The sequence below is a fragment of the Bubalus kerabau genome, chromosome 12 (assembly GCF_029407905.1).
Source record: "Bubalus kerabau isolate K-KA32 ecotype Philippines breed swamp buffalo chromosome 12, PCC_UOA_SB_1v2, whole genome shotgun sequence".
Taxonomy (NCBI): Eukaryota; Metazoa; Chordata; class Mammalia; order Artiodactyla; family Bovidae; genus Bubalus; species Bubalus kerabau.
In genome coordinates this window covers 28,132,507-28,147,380 of record NC_073635.1, presented here as the reverse complement: position 1 = coordinate 28,147,380, position 14,874 = coordinate 28,132,507, and the positions used below count along the sequence as shown (strand labels likewise).

At 38.8% G+C, this 14,874-nt stretch overlaps 1 long non-coding RNA gene across 3 annotated transcripts in view; it reads left to right on the top strand.

The window, feature by feature from the left end:
- Nucleotides 1-14,874, top strand: part of LOC129624442 (uncharacterized) — a 58,801-nt gene that overhangs the window by 37,934 nt on the left and 5,993 nt on the right. For 2 of the 3 annotated variants that reach the window (XR_008700954.1, XR_008700953.1), the window contains exon 3: nucleotides 1,868-1,965. This is a non-coding gene — a long non-coding RNA (uncharacterized LOC129624442). Of the gene's footprint in view, nucleotides 1-1,867; nucleotides 1,966-5,855; nucleotides 6,798-14,874 lie in introns of those variants that run through there. The other variant, XR_008700955.1, reaches the window with a different exon arrangement.

Sequence of the window (14,874 nt, the reverse complement as noted above, 5' to 3'; positions counted from 1 at the left end):
TGAGACTTCTGTCAATCACTTAGAATTTGTGCTTGTGACAGCAGTGATGCTCTCCACTTCTCCCTATTTGATTAATTTTCATATAATATCAAACACGTTCCTTGTAGTTAAAATCTTGCAGCACTAGAGTCTTCATCTGACTCTTCATCATCAGTAATGGAGTTATATAAAACTGCCATGTCCAGAAACCAGGCCATCATGTGAATTGCTTTATCATCTTGTCTCTAATCCTAACATCAGCCCTGCAAAATGGGCTGGATTATTTTCATTCTGAAGATTATAAAACACTCAGATTAAAATGGTTTTATCTGATTCCTTATAAACAACTACCTACATACCCTTGAATAATTCTGCTTCTCACTCATTATAGTCATTGCTGGTTCTTAAACATTTCTTTAGTGCTCCTAACTCCCAGATATCATTCAGATCTTTCCTCTACACTACACCTGCCTAGACTCAGTTCAGTTCAGTTCAGTCGCTCAGTCGTGTCTGCCTCTTTGCGACCCCATAAATCACAGCACGCCAGGCCTCCCTGTCCATCACCAACTCCAGGAGTTCACCCAGACTCACGTCCTTCGAGTCAGTGATGCCATCCAGCCATCTCATCCCCTGTCGTCCCATTCTCCTCCTGCCCCCAATCCCTCCCAGCATCAGAGTCTTTTCCAATGAGTCAACTCTTTGCATGAAGTGGCCAAAATACTGGAGTTTCAGCTTTAGCATCATTCCTTCCAAAGAAATCCCAGGGCTGATCTCCTTCAGAATGGACTGGTTGGATCTCCTTGCAGTCCAAGGGACTCTCAAGAGTCTTCTCCAACACCACAGTTCAAAAGTATCAATTCTTCAGCGCTCAGCCTTCTTCACAGTCCAACTCTCACCTCCATACATGACCACAGGAAAAACCATAGCCTTGACTGGACGAACCTTTGTTGGCAAAGTAATGTCTCTGCTTTTGAATATGCTGTCTAGGTTGGTCATAACTTTCCTTTCAAGGAGTTAAGTGTCTTTTAATTTCATGGCTGCAGTCACCATCTGCAGTGATTTTGGAGCCCCCCAAAAAAAAGTCTGACACTGTTTCCACTGTTTTCCCCATCTATTTCCCATGAAGTGATGGGACCAGATGCCATGATCTTTGTTTTCTGAATGTTGAGCTTTAAGCCAACTTTTTCACTCTCCACTTTCATCAAGAGGCTTTTGAGTTCCTCTTCACTTTCTGCCATAAGGGTGGTGTCATCTGCATATCTGAGGTGATTGATATTTCTCCCGGCAATCTTGATTCCAGCTTGTGTTTCTTCCAGTCCAGCATTTCTCATGATGTACTCTGCATATAAGTTAAATAAGCAGGGTGACAATATACAGCCTTGACGTACTCCTTTTCCTACTTGGAACCAGTCTGTTGTTCCATGTCCAGTTCTAACTGTTGCTTCCTGATCTGCCTAGACTAGTGCTTCTCAAATTTTAATGTGAACCTTTAGTATTACCTGCATATATGGCTAAAATGAAGATTTTGATTCAGTAGGTCTAGGGTGGAACCTGAAATCTTGCCTGTCTAATGTTTTTTCAGATGCTGCCAGTGAGACTGATCCTCAAATCATAGCTTGAGAAGCAAGATTCTAAAGCTGTGCTTCCCAGTATGGAAACCTTTAACTACATATGGCTGTCAAGCATTTGCAGTGTGCTAGTCTGAAGTGATCACTTTCGTGTGTGTGTGCTCAGTCATGTCCGACTGTTTGGGACCCTATGTACTAAAGACCCCCAGGCTCCTCTGTCCATGGAATTTTCCATGCAAGAATACTAGAGTGGTTTACCATTTACTTCTTTAGGGGATTTTCCTGACCTAGGGACTGAACTTGCATCTTCTGCATTGCAGGCAGATTCTTTACCACTGAGCCGTCAGGGAAACCCAGTCTGAACTGAGATATGCAGCAAATGTACACACTGGATTTTGAAGACTTAGTCTAAAACAATGTGAGTAAAATACCTAATTTATATTGATTGCATGTTAAAATACTTTGAACATGTTGGGTTAAATGTAATGCATTATTAAAATCAACATTGCCCATTTTTTTTTTTTCCTTTTAAATTGACTACTGGAATATTTAAATTTGCACATGTGGCTAATGTCTTTCCATTGAACAACACTGCTGTAGAGAATCCTGAATCTCCTCCACTCATTCAAATGTCTCTTCTTTAAGACCTGGACCAAGTAACCTTCCTCTAGTGTTTTCCTTATATTCTCACCTCAGGTGACCTCTCCTACTCTTCTAGCTCCCAGGGCCCATTTGTCATTTAGCACACACTGCCTTGTGTTGCCTATATCTTGCTGGCTAGGCAGTGAGTTCCTGAAATTCCAAGCTTATATATCATTACTTACTAGATTGTATCTTATTCCTCTTTGCTTTGACAACCCCTAGAAAAGAACCTACTTTCTAATAGATTTTCAGTGGTGGCCGCTGAATAAATTAGCCCTAAAAATCTTCTGTGACTTTGTATGTCTCAAAGTGCTTAGCACTATGCAATTAAAAAAGAAAGGCCTAAATTAAAGTGTGAATCAGTTCCAGCCAACCTCAGTGCAATGATCACTGTGTTCTTGGGGCTGCCTGACCTGCTGTCCTCTCTGCTAAGAGAATTCTTGATAACTGTAATAGAAACCTAATCAAAACATAATTAGGAAGGCAAACTACTGTAAAAAGCCATCAAATAATGCATTCCAACAAGAGATTGGGGGATTATCTGCACCACTGGTTTCCTCCTTTAGGATAATTAAACGTTGATTGAAAGAGAATTGCTTAAAAATAGAGAAGGTGACTGCTTCTCTTCAGTACGATTGTCGTAATTGAAATGAGGAATTTGAGAAGGCCCTTGGCTGGAAGTAAGGGGCATATTCCAAATGTTATGTCAGACAGGATTTAAGAAGCATTTACTCATCTTCAGTTTGAGGTTCAAGGATCGTTGCCTTCTAATGTACTTCCTGGTAAACATTCATTCATTCATTCATTTATTCTTCACTCACCCACTTTCTCACTCACTTATTTACCCCTTCACTTAACTCACAGGCTTACTTCTTCACCCAGCAATCTATGGAGCACCTACAGTAAGTCAGGTACTGGTGAACCAGGATTCATGAGACAATTTAATGCAAGAGACAGACACCCATAACATCTTAAATAAAAACGAGCTTTCAGATGATTCTCTTTCCCTGCTAATTTCTGAACTAGATCTGGTACCTTGTTTAATTTTCTGACCAACCATTCATACCCTAGTATCACTATGCAGTTTGGAAAAAAATAATTTTATGTCCTCAAAGCATTTTGAAAGGGGCATTAAACATATCTAGTCACAAAGATGCTTTGAGGACCTACTATTTTTTTCCCAGACTACAATTTTTTAAAAAAGGTCCTTGGCACTTGTATACTACTACTACTACTAAGTCATTTCAGTCGTGTCTGACTCTGTGCGACCCCACAGACGGCAGCCCACCAGGCTCCCCCATCCCTGGGATTCTCCAGGCAAGAACACTGGAGTGGGTTGCCATTTCCTTCTCTAGTGCATGAAAGTGAAAAGTGAAAGTGAAGTCGCTCAGTTGTGTCCAACCCTCAGCGACCCCATGGACTGCCGCCTTCCAGGCTCCTCCGTCCATGGGATTTTCCAGGCAAGAGTACTGGAGTGGGGTGCCATTGCCTTCTCCCGGCACTTGTATAACAGAGCAATATTATGGAAAATAGTCCCTTAATATTTTGTGTTCATTTCATTTTTAAGACATGCCTGATTCCTATCAATAGCATCCTCCTCCAAGAGCTTTCTGCCTGCTCTGGTCTCAGTTGCCATAGAGCTCAAGAGGTTCTTCTGCCCCTGCAAGGCAAGGGCAGATAAATTAGTCAGAATCCGCATCTCAGAGAACTCTACCTGTCATTCACTGCATCCATCCACTCTAACTTCTGGGTATAAGGTCCAGCTAATAATACCTGAAGTGATATTGTAGACTACTAAAGAAAATTCTCACTGTTGGAACTTTATTTATAGAAAAGGAAAGAAATGCCAGTTTGAGAACTAATTTTCCATTAAAAAATGCTTATTTGCCTGTGTTATATGCATGTATCAGTGGATGAGATTGTATGACCTCTATTAGAATATAAGTTCTTACAGGACAGGAGTCTTGTGTTTTTCCACATGTAGTGCTCAGTAAGGGTTTACACAGTGTGCTCAGAATGGTTTTATAAATTGAAACAATATCTATGACACATAAGCTAGGCATGATGGAAGGGAAAGGCATTAATATTTCTGAGTTTCATTTCACCACTGTCATCAGGACAAATTTAACAATTCTTTCTCAGAAAAAAAAAATCTATTTGATATCCCACTATAATCATATTCTTTGAGAAAAATGATTCTGTTCATTTTTCAGGAGCTACACATGTCTGTGTATTTGAGGAGCTCCCTGTAGCCAGGCTTCATATGACAGTCATTAATCCACTGATGACTTTGGAACAGGAAAAAATTAATTTCTTGCCCTGAGATAGATGGAGAAAGAAGAGAAACATAAAAATCTATTATTTGGACAGCTTTAAGCTCTGACCTACTTAAGAAAGCTAATGCAATAGTGATGTTCATTCATTAATTAAAATTCTTTCAGCGTGCATTTTATATTAATCATGTATTTTATATTCATATTATGCATTAGGCTTGGATGTCCATATTACTAACACTGATAATTAAAGATCTGCCAGAAGCCTGCTTTTTAGCAACGTGATTTGGAATCATAGGAAGCCAATATCTGGCATATAATTTGTTACCTATGCTGAAGATTTTTTCCTCACCCAATTTAATCAAAATTAGCTCACTTTATTTTAGTTAAAAAGCAATGAAGCCAAATGGTTTGAGACTAGTGAACAGATTTTTAAAATTCAGCTTTAAAAGATTCTTTTTTTAGTTATTCAAGCATATAAATCAAATCATCTTTGGTATTCAAAATGTGAAAATAATTATTAAAATTTGTACCAGTTTTCAAGCCATTGTTTTATACCCTATATGTTTAATTCATTTTTTTTTTTTTTGCCATAATTTATCCCCAAATCCGAAAGGCTTATTTCAGATCTGAGATCAGGAGGGAGTCATAAGATGATTAGAAAGAAATATAGTGTGGCTTAGTAGACTGATGATGGGATAGAACGCTAAGGTTTCATGCCCTTGCCAGGGATTAACTATTTACAGGAAATGGGAGACCCCAGGCATCAGAGGTGCAATTGTGAGCCCTGATAATCTAACACTTGGGAACAAGAATGTCTTTTGAGGACTTAAAAGAATCATTTTATAAGGAGAGCAAAAAAGAAATACTTTAAGATCATAGGGCTTGTTAATAGCTAGCTCCTGATTCCATCCCAGGCCACCTTTTTGGCACCAGGGGTACACTGAGAACTTGAAAAAATCGAATGCATTGAAAAAGTTTTGTTTGTTGAGAAAATTTTTGACAAAATTCAACAGATGTTTATTGAGTACTTTCTACCAAGTGGAACTAATACAGCCCTAACACTGAACCCTTTCAAAAAGTTCTGCCCTGTATATGGGCTGGAGTCTATTGGAAAGAGAAGAACTAGATTGGGAATGGTTGGGCTCAGAACATTATCAGGAGAAAATGGAAAGCCAGTGAGACTACGGAATGGTGCCAGGCAGCTGATAGAGGAATGGGAAGATTCCTGAGATGCTTGGCAGCACAAGGGGTCAACATTCCAGGGCTGAGGATCTGCTTGTGTGTGTATAAACCACGACAAAGACGTTCACCAGATTGTGGAGTGGAAGATGTTAACTTTCCTTAAACTCTCAAGACCTAACCTCAGCTTTTCCACTTCCTCTGCACTCAGGGCTTACCTGATGGCTTAGACAGTAAAGAGCCTGCCTACAGCGTGGGAGACCCTGGCTCCATCCCTGGGTTGGTAAGATCCCCTGGAGAAGGAAATGGTAACCCACTCTGGTCTTCTTGCCTGGAAAATCCCATGGATGGAGGAGCCTGGCAGGCTATAGTCTGTGTGGTAGCAGAGTCGGACACGACTGAGCGACTTCCCTTTCACTTTTCACTGTACCCACAACCTCTGAACTCTCTCCTCTGGAATAATTAGACCCACATGACTTCCAACTGAAGATTCAGCCCCATGCCAGTCTTGCTTAAGTCAGAAAAGGATTTAAGAAGCCAAGTTCAATTCCAAGGGGCCACAGCATAAGTTACTACATTCTCTGAACTTGAGCTCCAAGTACTAATAACAATCTTCTTATTCCAAGACTACCCTCTCTTAAACTGCCTCCGAACCCCCACTGTGTGTCTCAGTCTCTGGATTGAATTCCTGTGTCAGATACACTTGCCCAGCATGTCTCATCTCTCTAGAGATGGGATCAGTTCCTTTCTCCCTTATCCAGGACTGACAGAATCCCTGAAGGTGGTAATTGCCTGGGCTCTTCAGGTAGCAGCTGCTTCCCTAATTTCTGTGATGTCTTTCTATTCAACTTTGAAGATACCCACTATGTTCTGAGCCTTGCATGGGTTTTAGGTTCAACAAGACCTACCTACCAAGTTCTACAAGAGGTCTTGTTTGAAGTACTGACTCTGCCAAGGCTCTTTCCACCATAATTAATTATCCCATTTCTGGTTACATCACAAGATCCCACAAAAGGTAAAATAACCTCTAGGGTATAATTTGCTTAAACAGTAAAATTTAGTTTGTTTTCCAGCAGACCTTACTAAAATATTAGGGTTACTTTTTAAATCATTTATTTTTAAAATTTTGGTAAAATATAAATAAAATCCAAAATCACTGCAGATGGTGATTGCAGCCATGAAATTAAAAAACAACTTGGAAGGAAAGTTATGACCAACCTAGACAGCATATTAAAAAGCAGAGACTTTACTTTGCCAACAAAGGTCCCTCTAGTCATGGCTATGGTTTTTCCAGTAGTCATGTATGGAGACTACATGTATGGAGATGTGAGAGTTAGACTATAAAGAAAGCTCAGTGGCAAAGAATTGGTGCTTTTGAAGTGTGGTGTTGGAGAAGACTCTTGAGAGTCCCTTGGACTGCAAGGAGATCTAACCAGTCCATCCTAAAGGAGATCAGTCCTGGGTGTTCTCTGGTAGTTCTGATGTTGAAGCTGCAACTCCAATACTTTGGCCACCTGATGCGAAGAGCTAACTCATTTGAAAAGACCCTGATGCTGGGAAAGATTGAGGGCAGGAGAAGAAGGGGACAACAGAGGATGAGATGGTTGGATGGCATCACCAACTCAATGTACATGAGTTTGAATAAACTCCGGGAGTTGGCGATGGACAGGGAGGCCTGGTATGCTGCGGTTCATGCTGTCGCAAAGAGTCGGATACGACTGAGCGACTGAACTAAACTGAAAATAAAATTCAGGGATTCCCTGGAGAATCACATGGTGAAGAGTCAACATGCAATGTAGGAGGCAATGTGGGAGACCCGGGTTCGATCCCTGGGTTGTGAAGATCCCCTGGAGAAGGAAATGGTAACCCACTCTAGTATTCTTGCCTGAAAAAGCCCATGGCTGGAGGAGCCTGGCGGGCTACAGATAATTAAATGAGATAATTATCTCATTTCTGGTTACATTGCAAGATCCCACAAAAGGTAAAATAACCTCTAGAGTATAATTTGCTTAAACAGTAAAATTCAGTTTTCCAGCAGACCTTGCTAAAATATTAGGATTATTTTTAAATTATTTAATTTTTAAATTATGGTAAAATATAAATAAAATTTTGGAGAAGGCGATGGCACCCCACTCCAGTACTCTTGCCTGGAAAATCCCATGGACGGAGGAGTCTGGTGGGCTGCAGTCCATGGGGTCATGAGGAGTCGGACATGACTGAGCGACTTCCCTTTCACTTTTCACTTTCATGCATTAGAGAAGGAAATGGCAACCTACTCCAGTGTTCTTGCCTAGAGAATCCCAGGGACGGGGGAGCCTGGTGGGCTGCCGTCTGTGGGGTCACACAGAGTCGGACACAACTGAAGTGACTTAGCAGCAGCAGCATAAATAAAATTTAATATTTTAACCATTTTAAGTGTCTAGTTTAGTGGCACTAAATACATTAATATTGTTGTGCAACCATCACCACCATCCACCTCCAAAACTTATCTTCCCAAACTGAAATTCCATACCCATTAAACACTAACTCCCCCAGCCCCTGGCAACCACCATTCTACTCTCTGTCTCTATGAATTTGACTGCTCTATGAGTCCCATATGAGTGGAATCATATAGTGTTTTTCTATATATGACTGACTTAGTTCACTTAACATAATGTCTGCAATCCATGTTGTAAAAGGTAACTAAATTTCCTTCCTTAGTAAAGATGAACAATATTTCATCACATGTATATATAGTCCTTGTTTTGTTTATCCATTCATCTGTTGGTGGTAACTTGGGTTGCTTCTACATTTTTGCTGTTGTGTGTGATGTTGCTAGGAATATGGGTGTACAAATGTGTGTCAAAGTGCACGCTTTCTGTTTTTTTGAGTGTATACCCAGAAATGAAGTTGCTAGATTATATCGTGATTCTATGTTTAATTTTTTGAGGAACCTTCATATTATTTTAGAATTACTTAAAAACTCTGACATTGAGTAAGAACATCTTGCCACCATCTCCTTTTTATATTAACATATATATGTATAAATATATGTGTATATATATGGTGATGGACAGGGAGGCCTGGCATGCTGTGATTCATGGGGTCGCAAAGAGTCAGACACGACTGAGCGACTGAACTGAACTGAACTGATATATATATATAATAAAATCTTCAATAAACATAAATGAGATGTGCATATATAGATGAACTCTAAACAAATTACTTAATGTTTGTCCTAAAGAACAGATTCACTCAGGGGAGCTAAATACCAATTAAAGCTTATTGCAAAATAATAAAGCAGTGATTTGGAAAAGTTTTGTTGTGTCAGCATGACACAGATTTTAGCAATTATGGAGTGGCCAGATTTAAATCCCAGTGATTTAATCACACCCTAAAATGCTCTACAAATTTTTGCAAGACAGCTCTATTAAAACCAACAAACACAGCTTCTAACTGGCTTTCTACAAATTATGTTGAAACTTAAATGTTAGAACAGCCAATTCTTTATTCATTTCTCTCTGGGATTTGTAACCTGAGTTTGAAATCAGATGCTCTTCCAAATACTACCAAATTGACTCAAGTGCAGAGACCATCAGCAAATCATATAATACGTGAATTGATAGTGTGTTCTAAGCTATGATTTACTAAGTTGATGGCTACTGTCATTATTAGGGGTTGCCTGAACATGGAAACAGCATATATTTATCATAGAAATTGAAAAGTTATATTTGTTTCAATCATCTTGTTTTAAAGGCTAACTGTGGTCTCTTCATCATGGTTTATGTCATTAATCCACACAGTGATATAAATGGCATATATGTCATTACTGACCATTGCTATGCTCCTGTGTTTCTATATATTGATTAAGAGAATTATCAAGACTCTTCCCATTTAGTCACACTATCTTTATTCCACTATGTGGTGGGTGGAACAGTAGGCATTGGTGAAATGTAGATAAATAAGATTTGATCCTTGCCTTCAAGAAGCTCAAACTCTAATCTGAAATGGGATTAATGTTAATGGCTATTAGTTGGTAGATTTAAACTGTGACATGTCTTACTGACAGAAAAATAAATGAGTGAATACTGCTGTTTATTCTACAATTTTTCCTCAATAATGTGCCTATTGGTCATGACATCTTTACCACTGAAACCCAGCCTCTAGGGCACTCCTCACCTGGCCATCAAGGAGCCCCTGATCTTTTCTCCCTGGATTGGCATTAATGTTTTTTTTTTCTCTTGTTGTTGTTCTCTGAAAACATCAGTTATTTTATTAAAGTTCTGCCCAGTTGGAAACCCACAGCTATCTCCCACTTCTTGGAGAGGGGGAGCAGGCAGGCAGAGGGGAGCCCAGGGTCTTCAGTGAGGAAGTGAGGAGTCTCAATTTCTTCTTGCTAAGTTCTTTCTTCTACTGCCAGAGATTTTGTACCTATAACCCACTCACACAGCTTCCTTTGAACTTAGTCCTCCCTAGAACTATCACATAGAAAAACATGGTTTGATGCATGTCAAATTTCCTTAGGAACTTTTGATTTTAGGATAGAAACAAAAGGATAAAGAGAAGAGGTCCAAATTTTATATCAAGCTCTATCCACAAATGTCTCTGAAGGAAAATATTATAGCTGTGCCCGTAGGCTCCTAGTCAAACTCAAATGATTTTAGTGTCTTTTTGTTAATGTCTTTTTGTTTATTCATCTATCCCACTAAAACTGTCTTATATAATGATTTGCTTATGTATTTATCACCCCTGGTTAAAACCAAGATCCTCAAATGTAGAAATAATGCTGCTATCATATCATGTGAGAGAAGAAATCATAACTTTTTCATAATTTCCATCAGTAACTTCTCCTCCTTTTTTTGATATAAACATAACTGATGTTTTCTCAGTCTTATGTAAAGAATGAGTAAAGACATCTTCAAAAAAACTTTGCCAGTTTTTTAATTGACCTAAAACATATAATCTAAGTAAAAAAAAAACTTCACCAGAATTGCAAATATAGCTTCATAACAAATCTATTAGCTCCAAAATTTATTTCTTAAAATTCTAGATAGAAATTTTGGAGGTGCCATCAGGGGATGGGTCTTTTTCATCTTTGGTTCACTAACTTGTAAATCCATGCCAAGAAAGCAATAACCCTCCTTAATGTTTCCTGAGTGATTCATGATCATAAGAAATCTGGATCTCAAGAGCTTTCTTTCCTTTATAACAAGTTAAGGAAATATTCACAAACTGTCATGATGTAAGAAAGTTTCTGGCAGTGATATCTGCAAGGAGGGAGTTTCAAAACGTGGAAACTTTAGAAAAACATCATCCAATTGTTTTTCTTTCAACTTCACTTGAGAAACAGCCCCATCTTTGGTCCTCTTGTGCTTGTTTTTATTTCAGACATCCTGACCTAAACTAAGTGTATGTTTTGCTCCCGTTAATTTATTTGAAGGGGTTCCCAGGTAGTGCAGTGGTAAAGAATCCACCTGTCAGTGCAGAAGATGCAAGAAATGTCGGTTTGATCCCTGGGTTGGGAAGATCCCCTGGAGTAGGAAATGGCAACCTACTCCAGTATTCTTGACTGGAAAATTCCTTAGAGCCTGGCAGGCTACAGTCCATGGGGTCACAAAGAGTTGGACACAACTAACACACACACACTATTTGAAAAGCAGCAATTAAGGAAACATTGATGTCAGCCTTGAAACATTTCACATGTTCTGTGAACTCCTTCTGCAGTGATTACACTCATAGCACTGAAAATAGACCCTTTCCTTTAAGGAGCCCAAAAACTTCCAAAGAAAAACACCTTGAACTCTTTTCTTTAGCTTGGTAATCTGGTGCGAAGTTTGAGAATTTCAGCAACACTCTTAAGAAAGATTCCTATCCTTTTTTTTCTTTTATATACACTTCTCTATTTTCATTAGTTACTTAATAACCTTGTTCATCAGTTTCCTTATTAATAAGTAAAATCTGCATTCCTGGAAGCTCAGATGAAGATAATTGGCTCTACCCTCCTCATTAAGTCTTTGGAAGACACTGGACAAATAATCTTAAATTACTCTGCCTTGCCAACTGAACATTTCCTATAAGCAGGTCTTTTTATGGAGGAGTTTTTATCGAAAACAGCACTTTTAAAAGGCAGTGCACAGTGCCTGCTGAACTAGCAATGAGAGAGAGACAGACACAGAAAACCACTGAGAGAGAGAGAGAGAGACTCATCTTTTAAACAGAATACCAGCTAATAAATGTGAAAGGAATGGATAGAACTAAGAAAATCACCATTTTACAACTGTCAGTATTAATACATGATTCTGGCAAGATCAGGATCAGCAATAGATGCTAAAATCATAGGCTTAAAAGTTAATGTGGAACTAAATCACGTAATCTCAAAGTTTCACAATTAACATTACTTAAAAATACCACAAATGAAAAATGTACCTTTATTATGAAGAGCTTAATCACCGTCTTAACTAAGTGATCAAACAGCCTTACCAGTAGGGAAACCACTTGATTTTGTTATCACCTGATTTTGTTTAATGTGATATAATAAGTATACAAGATAACTTATGTAATTTTCTTGGTAAAAATGTTTAGCCTATATCATTTCATAAAGAAATAATATACAAATTTAGGATGTGGCACTTTCCAGAAAATACTATTCTGGACTCAGAAAAAGTCAGTGTCATGAAAAACAGACTAATCAAAAAATGGGCCAAAGAACTAAATAGACATTTCTCCAAAGAAGATATACAGATGGCTAACAAACACATGAAAAGATGCTCAACATCACTCATTATCAGAGAAATGCAAATCAAAATCACAATGAGGTACCATTTCACGCCAGTCAGAATGGCTGCGATCCAAAAGTCTACAAGCAATAAATGCTGGAGAGGGTGTGGAGAAAAGGGAACCCTCTTACACTGTTGGTGGGAATGCAAACTAGTACAGCCACTATGGAAAACAGTGTGGAGATTCCTTAAAAAACTGGAAATAGAACCGCCTTATGATCCAGCAATCCCACTGCTGGGCATACACACTGAGGAAACCGGAATTGAAAGAGACACGTGTACCCCAATGTTCATCGCAGCACTGTTTATAATAGCCAGGACATGGAAGCAACCTAGATGTCCATCAGCAGATGAATGGTTAAGAAAGCTATGGTACATATACACAATGGAGTATTACTCAGCCATTAAAAAGAATACATTTGAATCAGTTCTAATGAGGTGGACGAAACTGGAACCTATTATACAGAGTGAAGTAAGCCAGAAAGAAAAACACCAATACAGTATACTAACACATATATATATGGAATTTAGAAAGATGGTAACAATAACCCTATGTACGAGACAGCAAAAGAGACACTGATGTATAGAACAGTCTTATGGACTCTGTGGGAGAGGGAGAGGGTGGGGAGATTTGGGAGAAGGGCATTGAAACATGCATAATATCATGTATGAAACAAGTCGCCAGTCCAGGTTCAATGCACGATACTGGATGCTTGGGGCTGGTGCACTGGGACGACCCAGAGGGAGGGTATGGGGAGGGAGGAGGGAGGAGGCTTCAGGATGGGGAGCACGGGTATATCTGTGGCGGATTCATTTCCATGTTTGGCAAAACTAATACAATATTGTAAAGTTTAAAAATAAAATTAAAAAAAAAATTGAATTTCAGCTACCCAGGGACACCACGGCTGGCCATATCTATATTAAATTATACCCAATCACATCTAAGTTCTTTAAAAAAAGAAAAACAGACTAGAGAGAGGACACTAGAGATAAAAGTGATCAAGAAGACCAAACCAAAAAAAAAAGGAAGATAAAAAAACAAATGTATAGTGCAAATCTTAATTGGATCCAATATGTTAAACATCTTTGAAAGAGTATTAAGACAATTGGAGAAATGTAGGAGACAAAGGCATAAACAATAGACTTTTGGACACAGTAGGGGAAGGAAAGGGTGGGATTACTTGAGAGAATAGCATTGAATCCTATACATTACATTATGTAAACTAAATAGCCAGTGGGAATTTTCTGTATGACACAGGAAACCCAAAGCTGGTGCTCTGTGACAACCTATTGGCTTAAAAGTGGGATGGGGAGGGAGGCGGGAGGGGGGCTCGAAAGGGAGGGGACAGATGTATGCCTATGGCCTATTCATGTTGATGCATGGCAGAAACCATCACAATATTGTAAAGTAATTATCCTCTAATTAAAAAGAAGACAATTGGAGAAATTTAAATATAGGCTGTATTAGATGATAGTCAATTTACTTAATTTTCATGGGTAGTTAATAGCATTTTGGGTGTAAAAATATATATCATAAGATATATAATATAAAGTATTTGTAAGTTGCTGTTTCTCAAGTAACTAAATGTGGTTGTTTAGTTGCAAAGTTATGTCTGACTCTTTGCAACCTCATAGGCTGTAGCCCTCCAGGCTCCTTGGTCCATGGGACTTTTCATGCAAGAATATTGTAGAGGGTTGCCATTTCCTTGCTACCCTGGTGAATCAGAGGTTAAAGTGCCTGCCTGCAATACAGGAGACCTGGGTTCTATCCCTGGGTTGGGAAGATCCCTTGGAGAAGGAAATGGCAACCCACTCCAATATTCTTGCCTGGAGAATCCCATGGACAGAGAAGCCTGGTGGCCTACAGTCCACGGGGTCACAAAGAGTCAGACATGACTGAGCGACTTCACTTACTTACTTACTTACTTCTTCAGTGGATATTCCCAACCCAGGGACTGAACTTGCGTCTCCTGCTTGGAAGGTGGATTCTTTACCTCGAGCCACTTGGGAAGCCCAAGTAACTAAATAGTTCAGCCTAAAAATGCATATACGCATACACACAAAAAAAGCAAATGGATAAAATGTTAATTTGTGAATCTAGGTGAAGTCTATATGCTATTCATAATCTATTTTTGCTCTAGGCTTAAATTTTTCTGAAGTGAAAACTAGGGAAAAACAAGGAAATTATAAATAAACCCTTGGCCAAATCATTATAATAAGTTAATACTGTAATAAAAATTATAAATCAGCCTTTTAAAAAATTATCCCCCCCCCCCCCCCGGATCTTCCATGTAACAGGCCTGAGAGCTTAAATGAATTCCTTAACCTCTGAGTGAATTTTTCTAATTTATAAAATGGAGACATGTTGCTCATTAAAAAAAAAAAAAGAATAAAGAGACCAATGCTATCCCTCAACTTGTGTTTGAATATTTCCTCCATGTATTATGTTATGAAAGAAGAAAATGCTCCCATTAT